This window comes from Liolophura sinensis, chromosome 7 (genome assembly GCF_032854445.1).
Source record: "Liolophura sinensis isolate JHLJ2023 chromosome 7, CUHK_Ljap_v2, whole genome shotgun sequence".
Classification (NCBI taxonomy): Eukaryota; Metazoa; Mollusca; class Polyplacophora; order Chitonida; family Chitonidae; genus Liolophura; species Liolophura sinensis.
This window is the reverse complement of record NC_088301.1, coordinates 52,821,766-52,843,256: the sequence shown is the minus strand read 5'-3', so window position 1 is coordinate 52,843,256 and position 21,491 is coordinate 52,821,766. Positions and strand designations below refer to the sequence as shown.

Here is a 21,491-nt window from a genome sequence, read left to right as displayed (position 1 = left end):
TCAGGCTCGTTTGCTTTGAACATGTATGGTTGAAGAGTGTAAAGTGTATGTGTGGCTAAGACTCAATTTTGTGGGAATCCTTTGAATATACAATTTATGATCTTAGCCTTGAAGAATGAACCCTACGTCTTGATTACCTGGCTTGGGGATGGTTGTAAATTTGTCACCTGTAGACTGAAGTCTTTTTTTGTGTTGATACATAGAACATCTAAAGATACTGGCTCTGTGGCTGTGCAGATTGCCACTGCTTTGATTATCCTTACACCTAATTTTGTAATGAAATCTCAAAAAAATCCTTCTATTCTCTTAATTCCTCTGCAGCTTGATCCATTTGTGAATTTCGTTACAAGTGAATTACAGGTACCTTGCATATGGTATTTGTTAATTTAGTATGTATGGAATGTAACTGGTAAGTGGTACTAATGGTAAAACAGTGTACTGAAACTTACTGTGAGATAAACTTTTGGTCATTAATGTTCAGTACATTTCGTATTTTAAATCACATTTACATGATGAGCTATATGTATGCTGCTCTAAACTGCTTTTTCAGTAAAATTAAACTAATTGATTCATGCGATTTACTCATAGTGCATGTAGTCTCAGCGTATGCCAGGGGAATTTAAAGATACTTGTACCTTGTGTTCTGTGAAATTATGGAAGTATCATGGGGTTTAGAATTGTCTGTTTTTATCACGAACATTTTTCTTTCATCATAAACCAGCTCAGTTGCTGAACAAGTTTTTTAGGGAAAATTGATTTTTTATGTCCACATTTGTTTTATTTGGTTTAGGTTTTGTATTGTAGCTCTTTCAGTCGTTTGATTTACCTTGACTTTCTGCCATTGTGTCTGGCATGTTGAAGGATGTTGCTGTGGTAAAGAACCAAGTAAGGTTCTGTTTGGCAGCTGGCCCAGAAGGCTTTGAAGACCACACTCATTTGTGTTGTTGTGATGAACAGTGGTACAGGAGGAATGCCATGTCATAAATCTAGTGAAAACCAGTGAAAAGTTTAACAGGATTATAGCTCATGATTGATAAGCGTGCATGTAATATCGATTGATCAGCATGAATGTACTTGTCTGCTTGGATACATGAACATGTGGTAAACTTTTTCAGCTTCTTGAATACTAAGATCCATATTTGTAATCTTTCAGCTTCCACAATGTAAACATTGATGGAGAAATTGTAGTAGATGTACAAGTAGGTGTACGTAGTGAGCTTACATGTTTTCTTTCAATGAATACATGCATAGATATATTCCCACATACATGTATCGGGGCTGTTATTGGGCCTGGTAACGTACATGTACGTGTTGCATGTACATGTTGCATTTCGGAGTTCTTGCCCACAACATGTACATGTAGCGTTAAATGAGTTAAAAAACTGATTAAGTAAAAAGTATTGAGATAAGACGGATGGATTTCCCAAAAGTATTGGCTATTCGTAGGTATCAATATTTCATTTGCATACCTGCGAGATTCAAACCAAAACAAAATCTTGATGTTCCACTGTCACTTGATGTGGGCTGATGGCCATGACCACATTCCTGTAACTAATCTGTAATGCAGAAGTTACATTATATGATGCCCTATGAATGTGGCTCATTCAGCGCAACATCAGGAATGTTGAGTGCACATGGTGCACATGATATGGGAATCATCAAGAATTTTGTTTTTGAAATAACTTGGGTCATACAGGTACAAGTTGGATTTTGTTACATGTATTTCTGTGTTTATTGTACATCTTTTGAAGCACGGTGTCAGTCCTTTACATGTTCCTTCATATAACTGTAAATACTCAGCTCTCGCACAACTGAAGTAGCTTTTTGAAGTAGCAGTCCCAATAGTGATGTATTTTTAAGTCTGCCCAGCTTATTTTCAGTGTGGTTAGATGAATTATACAATAAGTCTTGACAGCCTTTGTGAGATGAACCTAAAAAAACTTTGCCTCACATCTTTCATTGATTAAAAAAACAATTAGACTGACATTTTTATCAATAGCTGTTGTTTTTTGGACTTTCTCCAACTATGAGACACTTATATTGGAGCGTAAATTGCAAAGCCTTGTTAGGATAAAAATTCTGTTTTTTTGTAACGTCGTCTGCATGTGTTTATCACCCTCTAATGCCTAGAAATGACTTTTAATGCCATGGTAAATGGCTGTTCTCTCTCTAAAGTTAAAAACATACCATTTGGCATTTTCCCATCAGTGTGTGTGCTCTTCCAGGCTTATTCTGTAAAATGTGGAAAAGGGTTAACTGGAGTTAAGTCACATCTTTTATAGATACAAATGATAGAGAAAGAAAGAAAGTAGAAATACATGTACACATAATGAAGATTTATGGACTTGATTGTCTGAATTGACAATCTTTTGTCCAAAGTTTAGGATTGTAATATTTACTTCTTATATACATGTACTTTTACATTGTAGTGTTCCATCTACTTTGAAGTTGACAACAGTTTAGGCATGATTTGACCTATTCAACATGAATTTAAAAAATATTGATGTTCCTTCTTTACCATTTGAAAGTAAATTCTGTTTTGATTTTTGTTCTTAATTAATCATTTATTTAACTTATTTCATATCATATCAGAAATGTATGTCCTTCTTTACTTTTCTTGTCCTTTTTTACCTCTCTTTCTGTCTCTTCATGTGAGATACAGAGGATACATGCTTTGTTTATTTTTACATACATGTAAATGGTATACCTGTCTTTTCATCTACATGTTACAATCTATTTTGAAGGACTACACATATGTTTACATGTATGCATGCCACCATGCAAAACATGTACTTCTCCTGTTATGTGTTTGTCTGCCAACAACCTGTGGATGGTTGTGGGTTTCCTCGGGCTCTGTCTGGTTTCCTCCCACTGTATTGTTGCATATGTTGCAAACACCAGTCAAATAAATAAACATGTATTTAATAAAGCTGCACCAATAAAAAAGGGGGAAATTGCAAGAAAGTGATGTAATGGGAAATTGGCATGATTTTAGAAAACTTATTTGTGTGAATGATGATACTCTTAAAATTTGGAAAATGTGTTGCTTTTTTTTTTTTTTTAGAAAATAGTTTCTCTTTCTAGATAAATGCTTTCAGTTGCATGCAGTCAAATCACTTTGCTGCAATTTTGCTCAGAATGGTTAACTTTTAACTGTACATGTAAAACTGTTTGAAGAGAACACTTGGCTGTAGAAAGAAAAATCCTTGCAATTGTTCAAACTGTAATGCATTGCCTGTGCTTTATATGATACCACGAAAAAAAAATCGAATTTTGACAGCAAGTCATTTTGGCTTACCATATGAAGAAATACTCTGTTCAGTGGCAGCATAACTGTCAGTCAAATAGCTTTTCTTGAGGGAAGATTCTTATGACTGATGCAATTTTGTAGGAATTGGTATTTGCTTTCCCCTTGTGTGCCTGTTACAACCAGATTTAGCTCTTTAGTCAGTATTTCCAACTATGTAATTTTGTTCAAACAGAGCAGTAATGCCTGTTTTATCTCACTAGTATTGTGTGTTGTAGTTTCGGAATGCAGAGATTTCAGGGTAAGATATGCTGGCTTACCTACTTGTATTAAAGCTCGAAATCGCTCTCCCTTATCTACCAAAGTAACACAGGGCAAGAACTCAATATTTTTACTCTGCTCTGACAGTCAATCTTTTAAATTTCAAGCCAGCCACGTAAACAGAATTAGCAATATTAAACAAATCAATCACAGCATTTGCTGTCGGGCTGTTGACTTTATAGTAAGCTAAGCGGAGACTCAATCTCCACATTTGCGCACCACTGCCTAAGTCATTTATTATACGTCTAGACAATTTAGCCCTGATTCTACAATGTTAACGCTCAACCGACTCTTGGCTTCATCAGAGGGATTAACATAGCCAGCTTAGTGATCTGTGTGAATTGGGTCTTCCTGTATTCAGACCCTCCTCTAATTGTCATCAAATAGCCTGTTCTCTCTTATCCTTCTTCCAGCCCACACCAACAAATTGCCATCCAATTTCGAGAACATCTGCAAAAAATATCTGGTCATTTTTTTTGCTGGCTTGGTGGCTATCACTTAGTGTAGGGCATAGTGCAGTGCAATGCAGGAATGTGTACAGTACATCTACTATACCTCTGTTCCTCATGCACACATGTGTGTGTGTGTGTCTTTTCTGCTGGCAATAGACCAGAAAGTGGACAAAATAGTTCCTGGACTGATGTGTGAAGGTCACCTGATCTTTGATGCTCCTATTGATCCTCTTTGCTTTTGAAAGACATTGGCCACCTGTCAGTTCTGTCAAGGAGAGCTTCTTGAAAAGCATAAGCGTGACACTTTATTCCATACTAGGGAGCACGAAATGACACTTCAGCGATAGCTAGCAGAAGAGACTTTATGAAACATTATACTTTTTAACATGAAATGGCATTTCTTTTACTTCGTTTTTTTTTTTAGCCGCTTTTAGTTGAGACATTGACAACAGGCAAAAAACAATTGGGAGGGTGTGAAGTGTCTTCTGCATTTTGGTCTCAATATAGGACATGACAGATAAACACACCTGGACGTAAAGATCTTTCATACTGTCTAGGGTCACTTTAACCAAGTGTTCAGCTCAATATGCTACTTGTATTGTAAGCTAAAAACGTAAAATAAACACATAAGAGAACCATTATTTTGTTATAAAAGCTTGAAATAAAGGGATAGGTAATATGAAATTGTTTTCAAATTAAATTTTAGGCCACAATAGTGCGCCCATTGAAGTTACACTTACTTATCCAGTGACACAGTTACAAAGTTTAGATTCAGGTACTTAAAAATAAATGAAAGTACATGTATTTAGGTTCCAAATAATTGCTTGTGCAAGTTTTAAGCCAGTGGTTAAAATTTTTGATCATTCCTATTTTTGCAAATAGGCTATCCTATTTTTTGTTTTCAATTTAAGGAGAAATGTTGTACAGTTGTGTGGAATAAAATTTTGCTGCATGATAGCATGTGAAATTATTTTCGTAAAATAAATGTAACTTTCATTAAAGATGATAATTCTGAAAGCGAAAAAGGTGCTGATGTTCCGTGTTTGATTTGATTAGTTACTGTACCATATGGAATTGACAAGCCAAAAATTCAATAACTGCTCGGTGAACTCCTTATAGGCTGGCGGGGTTGAAAAAGGCAAAATGATTTTTATGACTCCTCGAATAACAATAAAGACGAGGAAGACTTGATCGCCAGTGCTTTTGCCATCGCTTGAGTTTTTCGCATGTTAACGGCAGTGAATCACTAAAGTTACACCATTTTTTTACGAGCTGTTGGGAGAAAATTGACTGGGGAGATACGTGTTAATTCATGCCCCATACTGAAGGTGCTTATTGACACGTTCTTACTATGTCAACTTGTCTGCTTCCATTATCACTTTTTTTTTGCGACTTCAGTGAGTAGAACTTTACTCCTGTATGGTATTTTTAGCAGCTTAATTATGAAATTAATCGTCTCTAACATATGCTATTTAGACACATAAAAGACTGGTTAACATAAAACCGTTATGTGATACAGGTCGTCCATAAATAAAGTCTACGTGTGTGTTGCCAGCTCTTTATGTGGTGAATGCCATTATGTATTTATATGTACAATGGAGATTCTATACAATAGGTTATACTGTTGTATACTTTAATATGCAAAGCTTTTAAACCTGTGCTTTTCATTCAAAGGTATGGTATGCGTATATTTTATTTATAGCTTTAAGCGAAGTGCACACTAACCACATTTGTTGTCGAAAACGAGATTTCTTGAAACAGACAACAAAAAATCCTGGAAATTTACTCGTGTGTGGGTAACCACAACAAGAATTCCCGAGTCTGGAACACTTGATACAAGATTCAGCTTGTTTAAGTTTGGGCAACAAAAAATCCAGAAACAAATGTCGTCTACATCAACCCATCAACGTCTATGGAAATGTCGTACAAAGTAGAAGTGTGACACAACTTTTTGTGGTCACATGGCCATGAATGTATAATACGATCATCTTTTGCTGCTGAAATCTTCATAAATGGACAACAAATGTTTCTTGTGTGCAGGTAACCAATATTCTGGATCATTTGACTCCGGGATCTGAAAATCTGATTTTCGAAAACAAATGTTGTCTGTGTGCACTAGGCTTAGTGTTGCATCATAAGTTAACGTATACACAGTTCCAGTAATAAGTCCTTTTTGGATCTTTCTCCAAAATATGGCTGAAATACTGCTAATGTCTCATTAAGGTCATCCTCAAGGTTGTGTGAGCAACACATTGATCCTACACATTTGACCATGAACTCTTGATGAAATTGAGTGATCAGATCTAGATTCTGCCAGCTAATTGGTGCTACATACTATACCAACCAGATGCTTTGTATGAAGATAAATTAATATATATGTGTACTTGCACTTGACAAGGCCTGCAGTTTTGGCTTGGTTACCCCCTCCACACACCCCACCTCCCCCTTCCCCCAACTAACACACACACAGGCCACTGCAGTATACATAAATAAAGTTTGTTCACTTCAGTGTACTTTGAAGTATAATATAACATTCCAAATGAATTTGTAAATAAATACTTAGATATAAATAAAAGAATGAAGAAAAACTTTAAAAATTAAAAACTTAATTAATTAAATAATTTAATAATTTAACAAAAATTAGTAGAAAATAGCTAAATGTACATGTGGTAGTAGTAGAAAATCATCAGTAAGCACATGTACACTCTGCAGTTGTCCTAAGTTTTAAAGGTATGCAGCATACTCGTACTTGCACATGTTTACATTGTACATGATGCAAGCATACATGTAATTCTGATACAGGTGAAGGGGTCAGAGCAGTGCAATATCTTCATTGCGTGTACTTTCTGTATAATGTGAGTTTTGGTGTATTGACCAGTCGTGGGTGCTGCCAATAGTTGTAGTCCTCTTGGAAGCTCTATTTGTCCACAGCCAATCTGGACAGGGTCATGCCAATCACAATTGTCCATTTTGGCCCAACACTATGTTTACATCTTCTGTTGGATTGAATGGTGATAAGCCTGGCTAAAGCACTTGACAAGGGAGTGGAGAGTAGTTCTTATCCCCTTACCCACAAGCAATGTGCTTTGATCCTGGGAGGCAGGGGAATCTATGTCTGAGATAGATCAGAAAATAGGGGTGTAAATTGATACTAAGTATCATCTGACTTACCATGGAATTGATTAAAGGATGCTGTGACTTGTTGATTACCTGTGTGCAATGTCATTTTCCTCAGAATCACAAAAAATATTTTTAGGGTTACTGTGTTCAAGTTCATGTACATGTACAAGTAATATTACACATTTACCTGTGGTCATGCTGGTGATGCTTTTGATGTCATAAATACATGAATTATGCGTGCTTAGCTGAAGATGGAAAAGTTCAGAATGAGCATATACATACATGCATGCTTGAATCCAATATGGACTTACATCAAGCAAAATAGTCACACATTTATTTTCATAATGCATGTATACATGTACGATTACACATCAAATTCTAGTACAATTGTTTTCAAGTAAACTTATATAGTAAATTTTAATCTGCAAGGAAAAGAAAACAATAGTAATGACTTTACCTGAATTGAAAATATTCAGGTAATAAAGTGGCATTTTCATGTGTGTAAAATGTTCATATAGGGTAGATATGTGAACTAATGTCATGACAGGAAAGGTTTGTGTGGAATAGCAAGAATGTGCAGAATAGAACTAAGTGAATTTTTTATGGCAATGGTTTTATCCCTTAAAGAGCAAATGCTTGTTGCTATCACATATAAAATACGTTAAATTTATATTTTATAATGGTTGCATTGCAGTTTGGGGTCAAGGTTGGAATAATCAACAAGAAGAATATATGCAGTTTAAAAATTGGAAGGAAATTTGTCACTTGGCCATAGAGATTTTGGATAATTGTTTTTAGAGACTGAGTGGATTGTCAGAAATTGAGATTGGTTTCTATTTAATCAAGTATGTATGATCAATAGCATGTTTGTAAGGTGTAGAAATAAAAATTGTTGCATTTTGGTATGGATTTCAAGGGTATGTGAACACATCATAGTGTATTTCTTTGTGTGTGTATGCGTACATGAATTATTCATTTCTTTCTGAGCTTTTTTATGGCATGTAAACATGTGAGATTAGCAGTTTACTACTTGTGGATTTGCAGAGGTTTGATTTTGAGAACTTAAAATGTTTTGGTGCCTTCAGCATAAATACATGCTTCCATGTAGAATAAATGTCTACATTTTGTGGGGATGAAGTATCCTGAAAGAGTTCAGGTATATTTGTCCAAGATAAACATATTTGAAGGAAATGGGCATGTCGTCCTAATTATAACAGTTTGCCAACTGCAAAACAAGGGCCTTAATCAAACAATCCAAGGAGATGTTAGCCTGTTTGCTCAGAGTCAGTTTTGGATAGTACTGAATCTGGCCTTGCCTCTACGTAGCATCCACCTAAAGTGCACATGTACCTTTCTTTGGTTTTCGTTCTGGAATTTATAGCTAGAGTGATGAAAATGTTTACTCAACACTCACAGATATATGATATGACTGAACTTGTTTTGGTACTTTGTGTGATGTATTCATTTACTCATTTGTAACTGTACATCTATGTTAACTAACACTGTCAAGTGCTTAACTACACTGACAAACTTAATATGCATCCATGGTTGGTATTTCACACGTATAAGGAATGGAATACAACTTTGTAACATTTACAGTAGTTATAACATCAGATATAAATCTGATGCTTTAATAATGCTATAGGTCAGTTTGTGTTGAAAGAAAGTTACTCTGATAATTATAAGATGACTATGCATCTGAGTGATACAGAAAAGGTGGGTGCATCATTTTTTAGGTCTTCCAGGATGTGTTCATTGAACAGTATACAGTATTTTATTCATGATGGTCATGCAATTGTTCATGGTTTGAGAAGTGGTCCAGTTATGTACCTTGTATCAGGTTAAGTTGCATATCAGTGTGTTGGAAGAGTTTAAGTTTTCTGACATGTAGCGTGGTTTTTTGAAGGTGGACTTACTAATTATGCATGTACATTGTATATGGCAGTTCTCGGTTTTTGAATAATCACACAAATTAGTAGATGCATAATAGAGCAGAGGTGTTGGATGATTGAGAAACAGTGACAGTTGACACGCAGAAAAGTCTTCTAACTGTCGAGTTTATTTGCCAAGGTTGTCCGGCTTCTGTGGGATTCCTGAAGGCAGAGTTACATGTAGGGTATTGACACCATAAATCACTGAAATTGCTTTTTCTGTCTGACTTGATCATATGTGTTACCTGTTGATGAGTTTCTAGACCAGGTAAAGACATATTATGGATGGGCCTGCTGTATTGGAGGCTGGAGATGTCATCCTGTTATGTCAGTGGATTGCCAAGGGCTGGCTGGAATGCTTCTGGAAGCAGGTGCGCTCTGCAGCAAAATGACGCGGTATATTCATGTGCACTGATTCATGAGGTAGATGTTTTCATTCTCTGCTCTGGGTTTAATCTCCTGGGCAAATTGCTAGCGGGAGCCAAATGTACATGTACTTGAGAGAGTTTGGTGTGGGACTGGTGGCCAGACAAGAGTTTCTGTGAACAAGTGTCAGTTTTCTCATGCAGCCACTCCATGTCCTTGTCTGGATGGATCTGCTGCTGTAGTGTTGTATGGTACAGAGTGCTGCACTGTGCATGCTCATACGCTTACACATATGTCTGTGAGGTTGTTATTCAGGATCTTCTTAGCCTTTCATTCCAATGTGACAAGCTGGATTGGTGCATATATATAACATGGATACATTATGTATCATTGATGTCCAGAGGTCTGATGCTGTCAAACAACACCCAGCTGGTTGCCTACATCAACAAGACGAGTCTGCGTGTTGATGTGTCGTTATGGAGAACACCTCTAGTCCAGACCGGAAGTCTAGACAGAGACATGTCCGGGTAAGGAACATGCAATTAGCTCTATCCCAAGTTGTCACCTTGGGAAATGTTCATTTATTAGCTTATATCTTTCATGTTGCCATTTTTTGTTAATCTCTTGATCAGTGTTGCAGTATAACATAGAAGTACATGTATGCATTATAATTTATATTTTTGTCAGGTATTTTTATACCTGAAATACCTCCTGACCAAAGGCCTTAGCCACTAGCCAACAAGATTCAGATTTGAGAATTTGACACATCTCAGTGGGTCAGAAGCTGATGGGCAATACTTCAGCTGAATGATCAGTAGAGAGCCCTCCACATGTAAAAACAACATTACTGCTATAACTTTGTGATTACTTTATGAATTATTTTTGGAAAACTATAGGGTACATATAGCTTTGTAGAGAAACAGATTGTACCATCAGCAAGAAAAACTTAAGGTTAAAGCGTAAAACCAGCATATTACATATATTTTAAGATGTTACTACTCTGTTTCAGTACAGAGGTGATCATCTGAACATTTTGATTAGAGTGTCAAGAGCTTCATCTTGATTTTTTGCTTTGTATCTTTCTTTCTTGTTGATTGCATATTTACATGTACATGCTTAACTTGTACATGTATGCATTCCTGTTTTCTCTTCATGACTAGTATTCAACTGTATGTTTACACAACTTTGTTCACTAGGGTATCTTACATGCACCATATGTACAGTACAGTATGTATGATTGATTTTAGAATAATTATTTCATGCTGGTAATGTTCCAAAAATCCAAATATCCAGAGTAAACAGTGCACTGTGTACATCTGCAGAAATCTGGAAATTGTGAGCAGGGATAACAGATTGGAGGAAGGCCTGTCACTTTACCGTGGATTTCCCTGTTAGGCATGAGTGTTCAAACCAGTTATAAGCTGATAAATCATCCATATTCCTTTCGTATGTGTCGTCAAAGTACCCAGTGAATTCATATGTCAGAATACATTGATAGATAAGCGTCAGAATAAATAATAATCAGAAGGTGCAGCTGTCATCCATGCAAATTTAATGCGGATAGAGTGTTGGGCATTCTTACAAGTTGTTACCTGTACTCTCAAAATCTGTGACCTGCAAGATTTTCATGGAAATCAAGTAACACAAGCTGAACCAAGAATTTCAGTTCTATACAGTTATGTTGACGTGTACATGTGCATGTGAAATGTAATAATATATGCATTGTTCATGTATCTTTTAATAAACGGCAATATGTTCTCAGAGGAAAATTATATCAAGCCCCTTATTTGCCTCTTGCATTGTCCAAAAAAAGTTATTGGATATAAAACCTCGGCTGGTGATTAATTCTTTTTAAGATGCTGTCATAAGTATAAAAAATGAGAATCTTGCCATGTCTGACATTCAATGAAATATGAATTATGATTCTTTTCCAGAGAGCATGATGCTTAAATGAGGTCCATGTTTTATTGTGAACAGTTATACTCAGAGCATTAACAAGGGGAAAAATGAGTTCATAAGTCAAATGGCCAGACTTGATTCTGTTAATGCTTTTAACACCTTGTGTTTTCCGTATGGTAAACATGTCTGCTCTAACAAAGTGCACACGTTAGTACAGTGAGGAGAACCAAAAGGAATTTACAAAACTTGTGATATACAGGTGAACACATAAGATTCACCAGAGATAACGAGTATCTGTGTGAAGTTATTTTATCTTGCACCTAAATGTTATTGTACATTGTATAGCCTGTCACATGTGGCTTAATACATGGACATGGGGATAAGGTACATACTTGTACATGTACACTGTTATGTATTGTTGCTACAGCTGATTTGAAGTTTACTTGGGCCAAACTTAAAACAGTTGTTTGTTCAAGTTCAATTTTGAATTTGTGTAAGTCAGTAGGTCAACTGATTACATTTTATGTTTGTAAATTTTCTTTTCTTTTTTGAAGGATGAATGAGTAAATAATTAATTGTCTTCAATTAGTTTTCAAGGTGAATGATTAATCCAGATTTTCATTCAACATTTCGTGAAAACTATAACATTAGCAGCAAGCTTTAAATAAAGCAAAATGTAGAAAAGGATTTTCAAAAGTGAAATGCTCATTTTGGTTAATGCTATGTTATAAAGTTAGTGAAAAACAATAATATAAATATCCTCAAATTGCATCATCATTTAAAAGATGTAAACAGAAAATATTAAATTTTTCAGTGAAATGAAAAATTCTGGTACTGTAAGACATTGTTTCTTAGCTGCGACTTTGTTGTAAGGTTAGTTGGTAAAATTTTCTTTATGGTGTACTTTAAGCCAACAAGGTGTTGTAGCTTTTGAGAACTTTGGGCTTGTTCCTAACATGCACAATGATGTACTTATGCATACGTGGGCATGAGACATGCATGTGCAGTGTATATATGTTCCTTTAAGAGGATGGGATGATGTAGGATTCTTTTCTCAAAACTGTACATGATTTTTGTAGGTGCTACATGGGATGTTTGTTAAGTTAACATTATAGTAATATCTCAAAAATGAAATCAAGTTTACATTGAAATTGCTCAGAGTAAATTGTGATCATACATGTACATGTATAATTCAGTTGTCCTTGTGGATCACTTTTGTAGCTTGAATGCAAATTTATGTTTGTTAAGACAATTGGTATGCTTTATAATCGTAAATTGCAACTCCAAAATGGTATTTATAAAAGCTTTGTCCTCATGGTACGTCAGCTTGTCCTAAATGACTACTACTGGTACATGTAACTCTTCTGCTTGGACAACCTTTGTCAAGAATTCAAGTGTTGATGCAACCTTGTTGGAACCAAAGTGGATATTGTTTGTGCTGTGCAACATCTAAAATTTTTGATTTATTGGTTTACTTCTGAATACAGCTTACGCGAAATAAATATATCTCGTTGATTTATAGGTTGCTTTAGCCTAACTGATTGACTGTGTTGAAACTGTGAAATGGGGGATTTGTCCCATGTGCCTTTGTGTTGCCACACTCATTCCCCTAATATTATCAGGGTGGATGGACATGAATCCAATTAACTCGTTAATTTGTGTTTATTTAGGGTAATGTCCATGCAGGATGAGCCAGTGAAACATGAAGATTGTCTCCCAAGTGTATCAGATGGAGAAATCCAGTAGCCAAATGCTGGACCAGTGCACCAGACTACATTTGTACCAGTACAATGGACTTAGTCCTGGTTAACATTTTATGTGTGTTAGGAGACCTCTTTGTGATGTATGTCTCTGAATAGCCCCAGGAAAGACTAGCACTGGCCCACAGTTTTACAAAGAGCTGAGAATAATTTGCTTAGGGTTCTGTATAACTTTTGTTCATCTAAAATAATATTGATGGTGCAGAGATACTCATATTATGGGCATGGATATGTCACACTCAGTGCAAACATCACTTCAGGCGTTGTGTCATTATAAGTAATATAACTGTAATAAAACTACACTCTTGAGATCTATACTTAGATACAAGCATCTGACATTGCTGCCATATGAATTCTTCTAAAGCTTACCTCAGTAACAAATCCAATCTTGTACATTACCAACTATGCAAATGCATGCATGACTGTAATGAAGACCCTTATCCTGTCCACTAATGCAGTAACAGGGTTTCACCATAATGAGGTTGTCTAGAAGCAACAATCAAGAGCAGGATAAACATTTGATGAAGATGGTTACGAAGCTGCCTGCACAATTTTGTAACATTGTTTCCACTGTATGCCCTGACATTCTGGAAGCACTTTGAAGTGTTTGCATCTTCATTAGCCCATAAGAACCAGCTTAAGTTATGTATGCTGGGCAGATTCAGCTAGGCTGTTGATGGATGTTTTCGGATCAATCATCATTTCCTGTATTGACTAACCAACGAATTAACTCGCTTGTTTTTAACAAATCATATTAATTCTGCACACATGGTTGTGGCAGATATGTAGAATTATATGAAAAGTGTCTTATACGTAATGAACTGCTGGTCTAGTAGAAAGTTTATTATTCCTTTGTGGTTTGTATTTGAATTATATTAGAATGTGAAGATTCATGTTCCTGCAATCTCGTATGTGAAGATACAACTTACATTACGTGTACATCAACCATTTACAAATACTTACAAGCTGAGGCGAATGACAATGTACAGCGTACATACATGTATGTGTATATATGCAGTTGGGTTGGGTACGCACATATCATTCCTGCAAACTGAGTTCTAAATGCTTATTGTTTTTATGGAAGTTTTGCTAGCTTTTGTATGTTAAAGATACAAATTGAAATTAATGATAGGGTTAACAGTGGTAAGCAAAGGAAGTATTCATGATAAATGTACATGATGACAAAATTGTCTACACTTATATACATGTACAAGCAAGTCATATTCACAGAACATTTTGAATGAACTTACGTATGTGAGAGATTTTGGTGTGTATGTTGAGTATGTGAACAGACACCCATGTTTAATAGAAGAACATCATTTTTCTTAATTTAAAAAAAACATGGTGTGTACATGTACATGTAACATGCGTCTGCTATGCACTCTTCCAATCAACAGTGCGTTATATGCATGTTCTACAGCTTATAATGGCAAGAAATCATTAATGTCATTATTGATGTGCATAACAATGCCTGATAGCAGATGCTTGGAGCCTGTGAAAATAAGACTGCATGCTTTATGCATGTACATGTACTTGTCAACAAAGTACGTACATGTATCATGATTAGCTTTGAGATTCATGTGTGCAGCTAGCTGATTTTCCTACAGAATATGAATAGAGCCGGAAATGAGAACATGTACACATGTCAGTTGATGTTAAAGTTTGGTAGACATAGTCAAGGTCAGTTCTCAGAGGGTGTGGACCCAATTTGGCTTAACTCTGTGCAAGGTCATTTTTATCTTAGATTGTTTCTAACAGGGCACCCCAAAAGATTATAGACCTCTCATCTCTATCAGAGGAAGCAGTGATTAAAGAATGAAGATCAGACTATCATGTAGCCCCCGGGCAGACTAGTTCTCGGCGTGCAAAGGTCAGATTGTCAGAATGGATTACAGACTATCAGTAGTCAGAATTGCTGAACAGAACATGACATTTCAAAGGAAGACACACATCTGCTCCCCAAGAATTCAGATGTGGAATTTCTCATAAAGTTTGCCGATCCTTGTCAGTGGTGTGCAGATTGAGCTAACCATAAAACTTTGCTTGGAATGTAATGATGACAACTACATTGTAGGAGAAAGTTAGACAGATGAAGGCAAATGTTGAGTGTACAGGACTGTCTGTGTTCCTTTGTAATACTGGACACACATGTGCATGCAAACCAGCTATCCAGACTATGTGGAAAGTGACAATGAAAAATTTAACTTTAGCTTGGAGGAAGAGTATCAGATCCTTTTACAAGTATTATTACATGCTTTGGGTGAATACAGACACACATGTAGTAGAGCTCTGTAAAATTCTTTAATAATCTGGGGCTGGATTAGTTCAGCCTCATTGAGGATGTATGTTTCTGATCCGTGTAAAATTCAGCGTTGCATTTATTCCTGGTTAAAAAAACAGATATTGCAGCTGGCTACTGCTGGAGTCCATGGGAAGGGAACATAGCATAAAGCATGTTAACAGCCATGGGACATGCAATGTTGACACTTCATCAGTCAGATGGACATCAGTATTCACTGTTATATTACCACACCTGAGGTGGTTTATAGTGCTCGTCAAATTGTTTCACAGCTGAGCACTGTTCACTGTCTTTTTAGCATGTAAATGCAACAGTGTTTGATGTTATGTGGTGTTCACATGTAATGTTCTATTGCCTACAGCTACCTACTGTTTGATGAACCGAAAGTCATCGTTACTTGCACGTTAGACATCACCCTGTATATTGTCAGGGTCGTTTCATGGTGCCAGAATGCACAAACATATGCATACATTTGAGCATTCCTGCACCACAAGTGTTGTTGTTGCTCTATGCATGCTTACATTTGTAACTTGACAAATCAATATGCCGAGGGTCCTGTTATTTGTTGTAGGAGATCTATGCTGTTTTCGGTGTGAAAGTTCTAGCGTAAACCAAACCTCATCATAATCATAGTATCTCATCAGTGAATAGGGAATTCTCAGATCTTGTTACAAGGTCTTTAGATCTCTCTAAGATGGCATTAAATTAGTGATACTGTCTTACTGAGTTTCAAGGTTCTGTCTGATGAGTATTAAGATCATTGATTGCTCTCTGCCATTGTCCCCTGTCATCATTGTCTGTCCATGTGCCTTATGGCTTTACTTCAACAGTCAGCCATATCCTGACTCCAAGCTGCTTAGTAGGCTTACATAATTCATCCAGTGTGTTTGTACCAGCTATTGTATGAAACTGTAACATGTTTAGGTAAAGACTTCATGGTGCCATAAACAGTTTACAGTTTGTTTTTAGTATACCCTCATGTAAACAGTTTTCTGCAACCTGTTTGTACTAATATTAACTTAAGCATTACTGGTGGGCAAATATTTCTTAGAATAGTTTCTGTTTTATACCACATTCTTGTTGCTGGTTTATTTTTAATTCACAACTTCACATAAAACTATTATTTCATCCGCTTAGTTAATACACTTTGTAACGTTGATGAACATAAAATACATGTTCATGTCTCATCCAAATACAAAGTAAATGGTACGTTAGTCTGGATTAAAGCTAATATTAGCATTAACTGTTAATACCGGTACGTTCAGACTCTTGAACAACTGGGTGCTGAAAACAACATTGAAATAAACATTGAGTAATGTCACATTTGTCTGTCTCTAGCAAGTAAATTGTCTTATCTCTAGCAAGTAAATTGTCTATCTCTAGCAAGTAAATTGTCTATCTCTAGCAAGTAGAAAGATTGTATAAATAGGAGATGGATTGTAATCAAAGTTGCTGTAATCTTCAATGGATCTTACAACTGCCAAAACAAGCTGTCTTGATCAGTTGATGCATTAACTGGTAAGTTTGTATATGTTATTAAAATGTATTCCAGTTCATAGTGATGTACATGTTCACCACCAAAGTTCCAGCAGTGGAGACAGAATGATTCTAAAATATAGTTCCATTCTATTGCAGTCAGTGAGTTGGTGAATAAAAGGCATGTTAACCTGAAGAGTTATGTGTTTAGGATCTACATTTAATGCTGGTATTTATCACGATTCCTCTACTGGAATTCAGGCATTATCGCTTTCACTTTCTGACATCTGACATGTAAGAGGATAGAACTGTTAAACCTATGCCTGTGAATTTGTGTAAAGCATTATTGGGGACAGATCCAGTTGTTTGCAGAACACTCCTGTCAATTTATAAGGTGTATTGGAGTGGTTCAGTGTTCAACAGGGCTTGCCAGCATGGCTTTGCCACACACTTTAACGCACATGTGCACAGGTGCATCATTTCTGCACTTTGGAATTGATCTGCATTTTCCTTTTTTTTTGTGGGCTGTTTACTGAGAATTGTTCCACATGTTTAGAATAGTATTTTTATACTTAGCAAGGTGAAGAAACATGTTACATGTGTGCATTTATAACAGGAGGATAACTGTGCCTTTGCACATATTTCCTTTATCAAAAACACTATTTTGAAATTAGTCATCATATATGGATTGTTTGATGTACATTAAGGTAAATTCTGGTGACAGTTAGGTATGGGTGGGTGTGGAGCATGGATTTATGCCTGTGTGTGGAGTGGTATGCATTGTTGATCATATATACATGTATATTGAGTATGCAGTATTTGATCATGCACATGTGTGGATGAGTATGCAGTGTTGATCAAGCATTTGTCAAAGGATATAAAGTGTTGATCATGCACATGTTTGGATGGATATGTAGTGTTGATCATGTGCATGTATGGATGGGTATACAGTGTTGATCATGCACATGTTTGGATGGATATGTAGTGTTGATCATGTGCATGTATGGATGGGTATACAGTGTTGATCATGCACATGTTTGGATGAATATACAGTGTTGACCATGCACATGTTTGGATAGACATGCATTGTTGATCATGGGGATGGGTGTGCTGTATTGATGATGTGCATGTGAGGATGGATTTGCAGTTTTGATTATGTGCATGTACCTGTGGATCGAAATGCAGTGTTGATCGTGCACATGTGTGAATGAGTATCCAGTGATTATGCATTGTGTGGATGGATATGTAGAGTTGATTATGCACATGTGTGGATGGATATGAAGACTTGATTGTTTTTGAACTAGTATGCAGCAGTGGTCGTCGGCATGTGTGTTTTGGCTAAATACATGTATTTGTGCTGTGCATTGTGTATGTTTGATCACACTGTTAGTTATACTCACATTGCAAATATACAAGAATGAATCTGTTCTCTTCCACTTCTGCTTTTGTCTGAAAACCCAACATTTGCATTTTGCAAATGATTAATTCCTTAAATGTTCCCATGCATGCTTTCTTTATAAATGTCACTTTGTAGACTGTTGATCAAATGTAGATATACATTGTACTTGTGGATAATCTTAGATAAAAATCAACTGCACATGGGCTTAATACATGCAGTTGTTTATTTAAGTAAGATTATATTAATTTTCCGTACATGTAATGTCATACATGGCATTAGGTAAAAGGGATGGACACAACATACATGTACCTGGTTCTTCATTATGCTAAATTGGCTATTTCTTTTTTATCGGTGGTAGTTACATGTAATGTTGTTGACACAAATTCAGTCACCCTGATTTGCAATATGAAAAGTAGACGAGGTGGAGTATGGTAAGCCCTGAAATAAGAATGGAAGGCAAGGCGTAATGTCACATTCGTTAAAGGTGAGTTGCCATAGTCGTGTAAAATATGACTGGGGAGTTGCATACTGCCAGTGGGTTCTGGCAGCTGAGTGGAATTAAATAAATATATGACCATGCAATCATGTAGAAGTAGAAAGGTTAGCAGGCTGATAAAGTGTACTCGGCTTGGATTGATGCTGTCTTGGGCTGCCTTATGGGTACAACCCTGTGGGACATGGGTTGAGTGCTGCTCTGGGAGTCAGTGTCTTATTTACAACCTGATGATTATCACAGAGGCAAATAGGCCAACGCAGTATAATAACAGTAATCTTAATATTAGCCTGTTTTCTTTTGATCATTATCCACCTTTGCGTGTGAAGGCTGATTTACATCAAAATGCACATGTTCCTGTGAGGATCTGAGTGGGTGGAGAAATGGACTGTCCCTCTGATCCAATTAATAAACTTTCCTGGAGTGAATTGTGCAGAAAAAAATTAAGAAAAAAGGATGTGATGGGGAAAGATGTATTAAAATTGCCAGCGGTTTTGCTGTGTTGGTTTTGCCATATTGAAGAGGCACAGGTAAATTAGAATGTAAAGTGTAATAGTACATGTAAACACATACAGTGCACATGTATATGTACCAGAGCATTATAAACAGTGTTTGAATGTGAACTATGAAGGTGACCATGCCATGTTATTACAATGTGGACACAGGTGTTAGAGAATATTTTTACCTGGAAGTGAATTCTCATTTAATGGGTGATGTAAATTGGCCTGTGCCTTAAGCTGACCAGACAGGCGGTACCTGAACCAGAAACTGTGGTGTATAACCAAGAGTGTTGTACATACATTGCTATTGATTTATCTACACTGGCATGACTGGATGATAAGCAGCTAGGCAAGGAACTGGGCCAACCACTGACCGTGTACTATGCTGTTAACAATACCGTGCAAAGACGAAGAAGAAAAAAATCATCAAAAACAAAGATTGCCAGCCAGAATGTGCCCGAAACGTCAATGGGAATATGCAGTGCAAGACGGAATTCATGTTGTACCCTGTGGTTACAGAACATTATCCACTCCCCAGATTGCTCTTTTCGAAAGGTTTTACCTATGAATTGTTTATAAATTGGTTTTACTTGTAGGTAAACATTCCACTGCCACCTGTATTGAGTCTGGGTGGTTGTAATCTAATGATATACATGTGTATCTATATGGGACAGCAAGTGTGAACCCATAGAGGTGGGAGAGTGAGGGAGTAGTATACACGTTTACATGTATGTTTAAATCTCTTGTGCATTCATGTGCAAGCACTCTGGAATGAAGTATAGATTCATTCAGAGTGGTGGAGTGCCTATGAATATTAATGTGTTGTACATTCATGTATTCAGACGTGCACATACATGTGTAACAGAATGTATACATCATTGTGTTATATGTGTGTATACATTACTGTATTTTATTTTGTATAGTCCACTGATTATTTTGAAACGTTTTTTTTTTTTTTTTTTGACTTGGAGAATGTGGACAAATGTGTTAATACAATTAGGTTGTGTTGATAAAATTTTTTAAGTTTTTCATGTTCACGGCTTGTACATGTACATAGACAGCTGGAAATAATGGTTTTGATACTTAATATGGTAAGTAACATGGCCAGAGAGACTCAGCAACCTTATTTATGAAATGGCATTTGAGTCAGCAAAATGGAGCCATTTTTGACACCAAAATACCACAATTTTAAGGAAGCAAAAAATTATAGAAAAAAAGGGTAGGACAAATATGTAGTTTATCCAGGTTTTGTTTAATAATTTTTGTCATTGGAAATTAAACAGGTCCCGCTATTTAAAAGGCAAGAGCTCCCGTGACCTACATGTGGGTGGACTCTTGACTCGCCAACTGGACCGAGATAGAAGCTATGCCTTTTCAGCCCTTCATAATCATATTATATGTTCTAGCAGCCTGATCTCATGCACATGCCACTTTAGAGTAAGCTAATGGGGAGCTAGCAAAACTCCTTCCATGTCAAACAAAACAGTCCAAAGCTATAAAATCCTTTGTTACGTCCCAAGTATTGGTGTATGTGTGATCATAAAACACATAAAGTATACAAGCACTGCAATGTCACAGAAGAATACCATGTGTTCTAATGTGATTAGGACCTACTGTGTACATATAGCTCATCCTCAAGTCATTGGTTGCAGGATAGTAAACTGTTTGTGGATGTGATGTCATTTCTGATATCTTTTGGACTATAGATGCAAATGTATACTAAAAGTTACATTAACTCTGACAGATTTGTGCTTATTTTACTACATGCAAAATCACGCCATTGTTATTTGATTGAAATAAATGTACATGTAAGCTTAAATGTTCAGAATCATGTAAAGCAAAAACCTAAATAAACAAACATGTTAAACAGACTTTTGTGTTATTTAATTTCATTACATAACTGTGAGTGCATACATGCACAAGGCTACTTGTAATATACATGTATGTTTTTCTACACAAAGTTAGCTTGTGCATTCATGTAAAGCACAACATATATACTTAGTATACAGTTACAGATACAGTATGTTGCAGACAATTATGCTTTCTGCAATACATTGTATACATTTTAGATAGAACATTCCAAACCTATTTTACACATTTTTCATTCATGATTTTTCACTTTTCAGATGTGCATTGCATTTAGAACTGAGTATAGATTAGAACTGAGATTAATCCACTCATCCATCAAATATTTCCCAGATATTGATTGCACTACTTGTATTCAGGAC

General features: G+C 36.2%; 1 protein-coding gene across 1 annotated transcript in view; it reads left to right on the top strand.

Moving 5' to 3' along the window:
• The window catches only part of LOC135471491 (NAD(+) hydrolase SARM1-like), an 82,835-nt gene that overhangs the window by 5,167 nt on the left and 56,177 nt on the right, over positions 1-21,491 (top strand). The gene's annotated exons all lie outside the window — the stretch shown is intronic.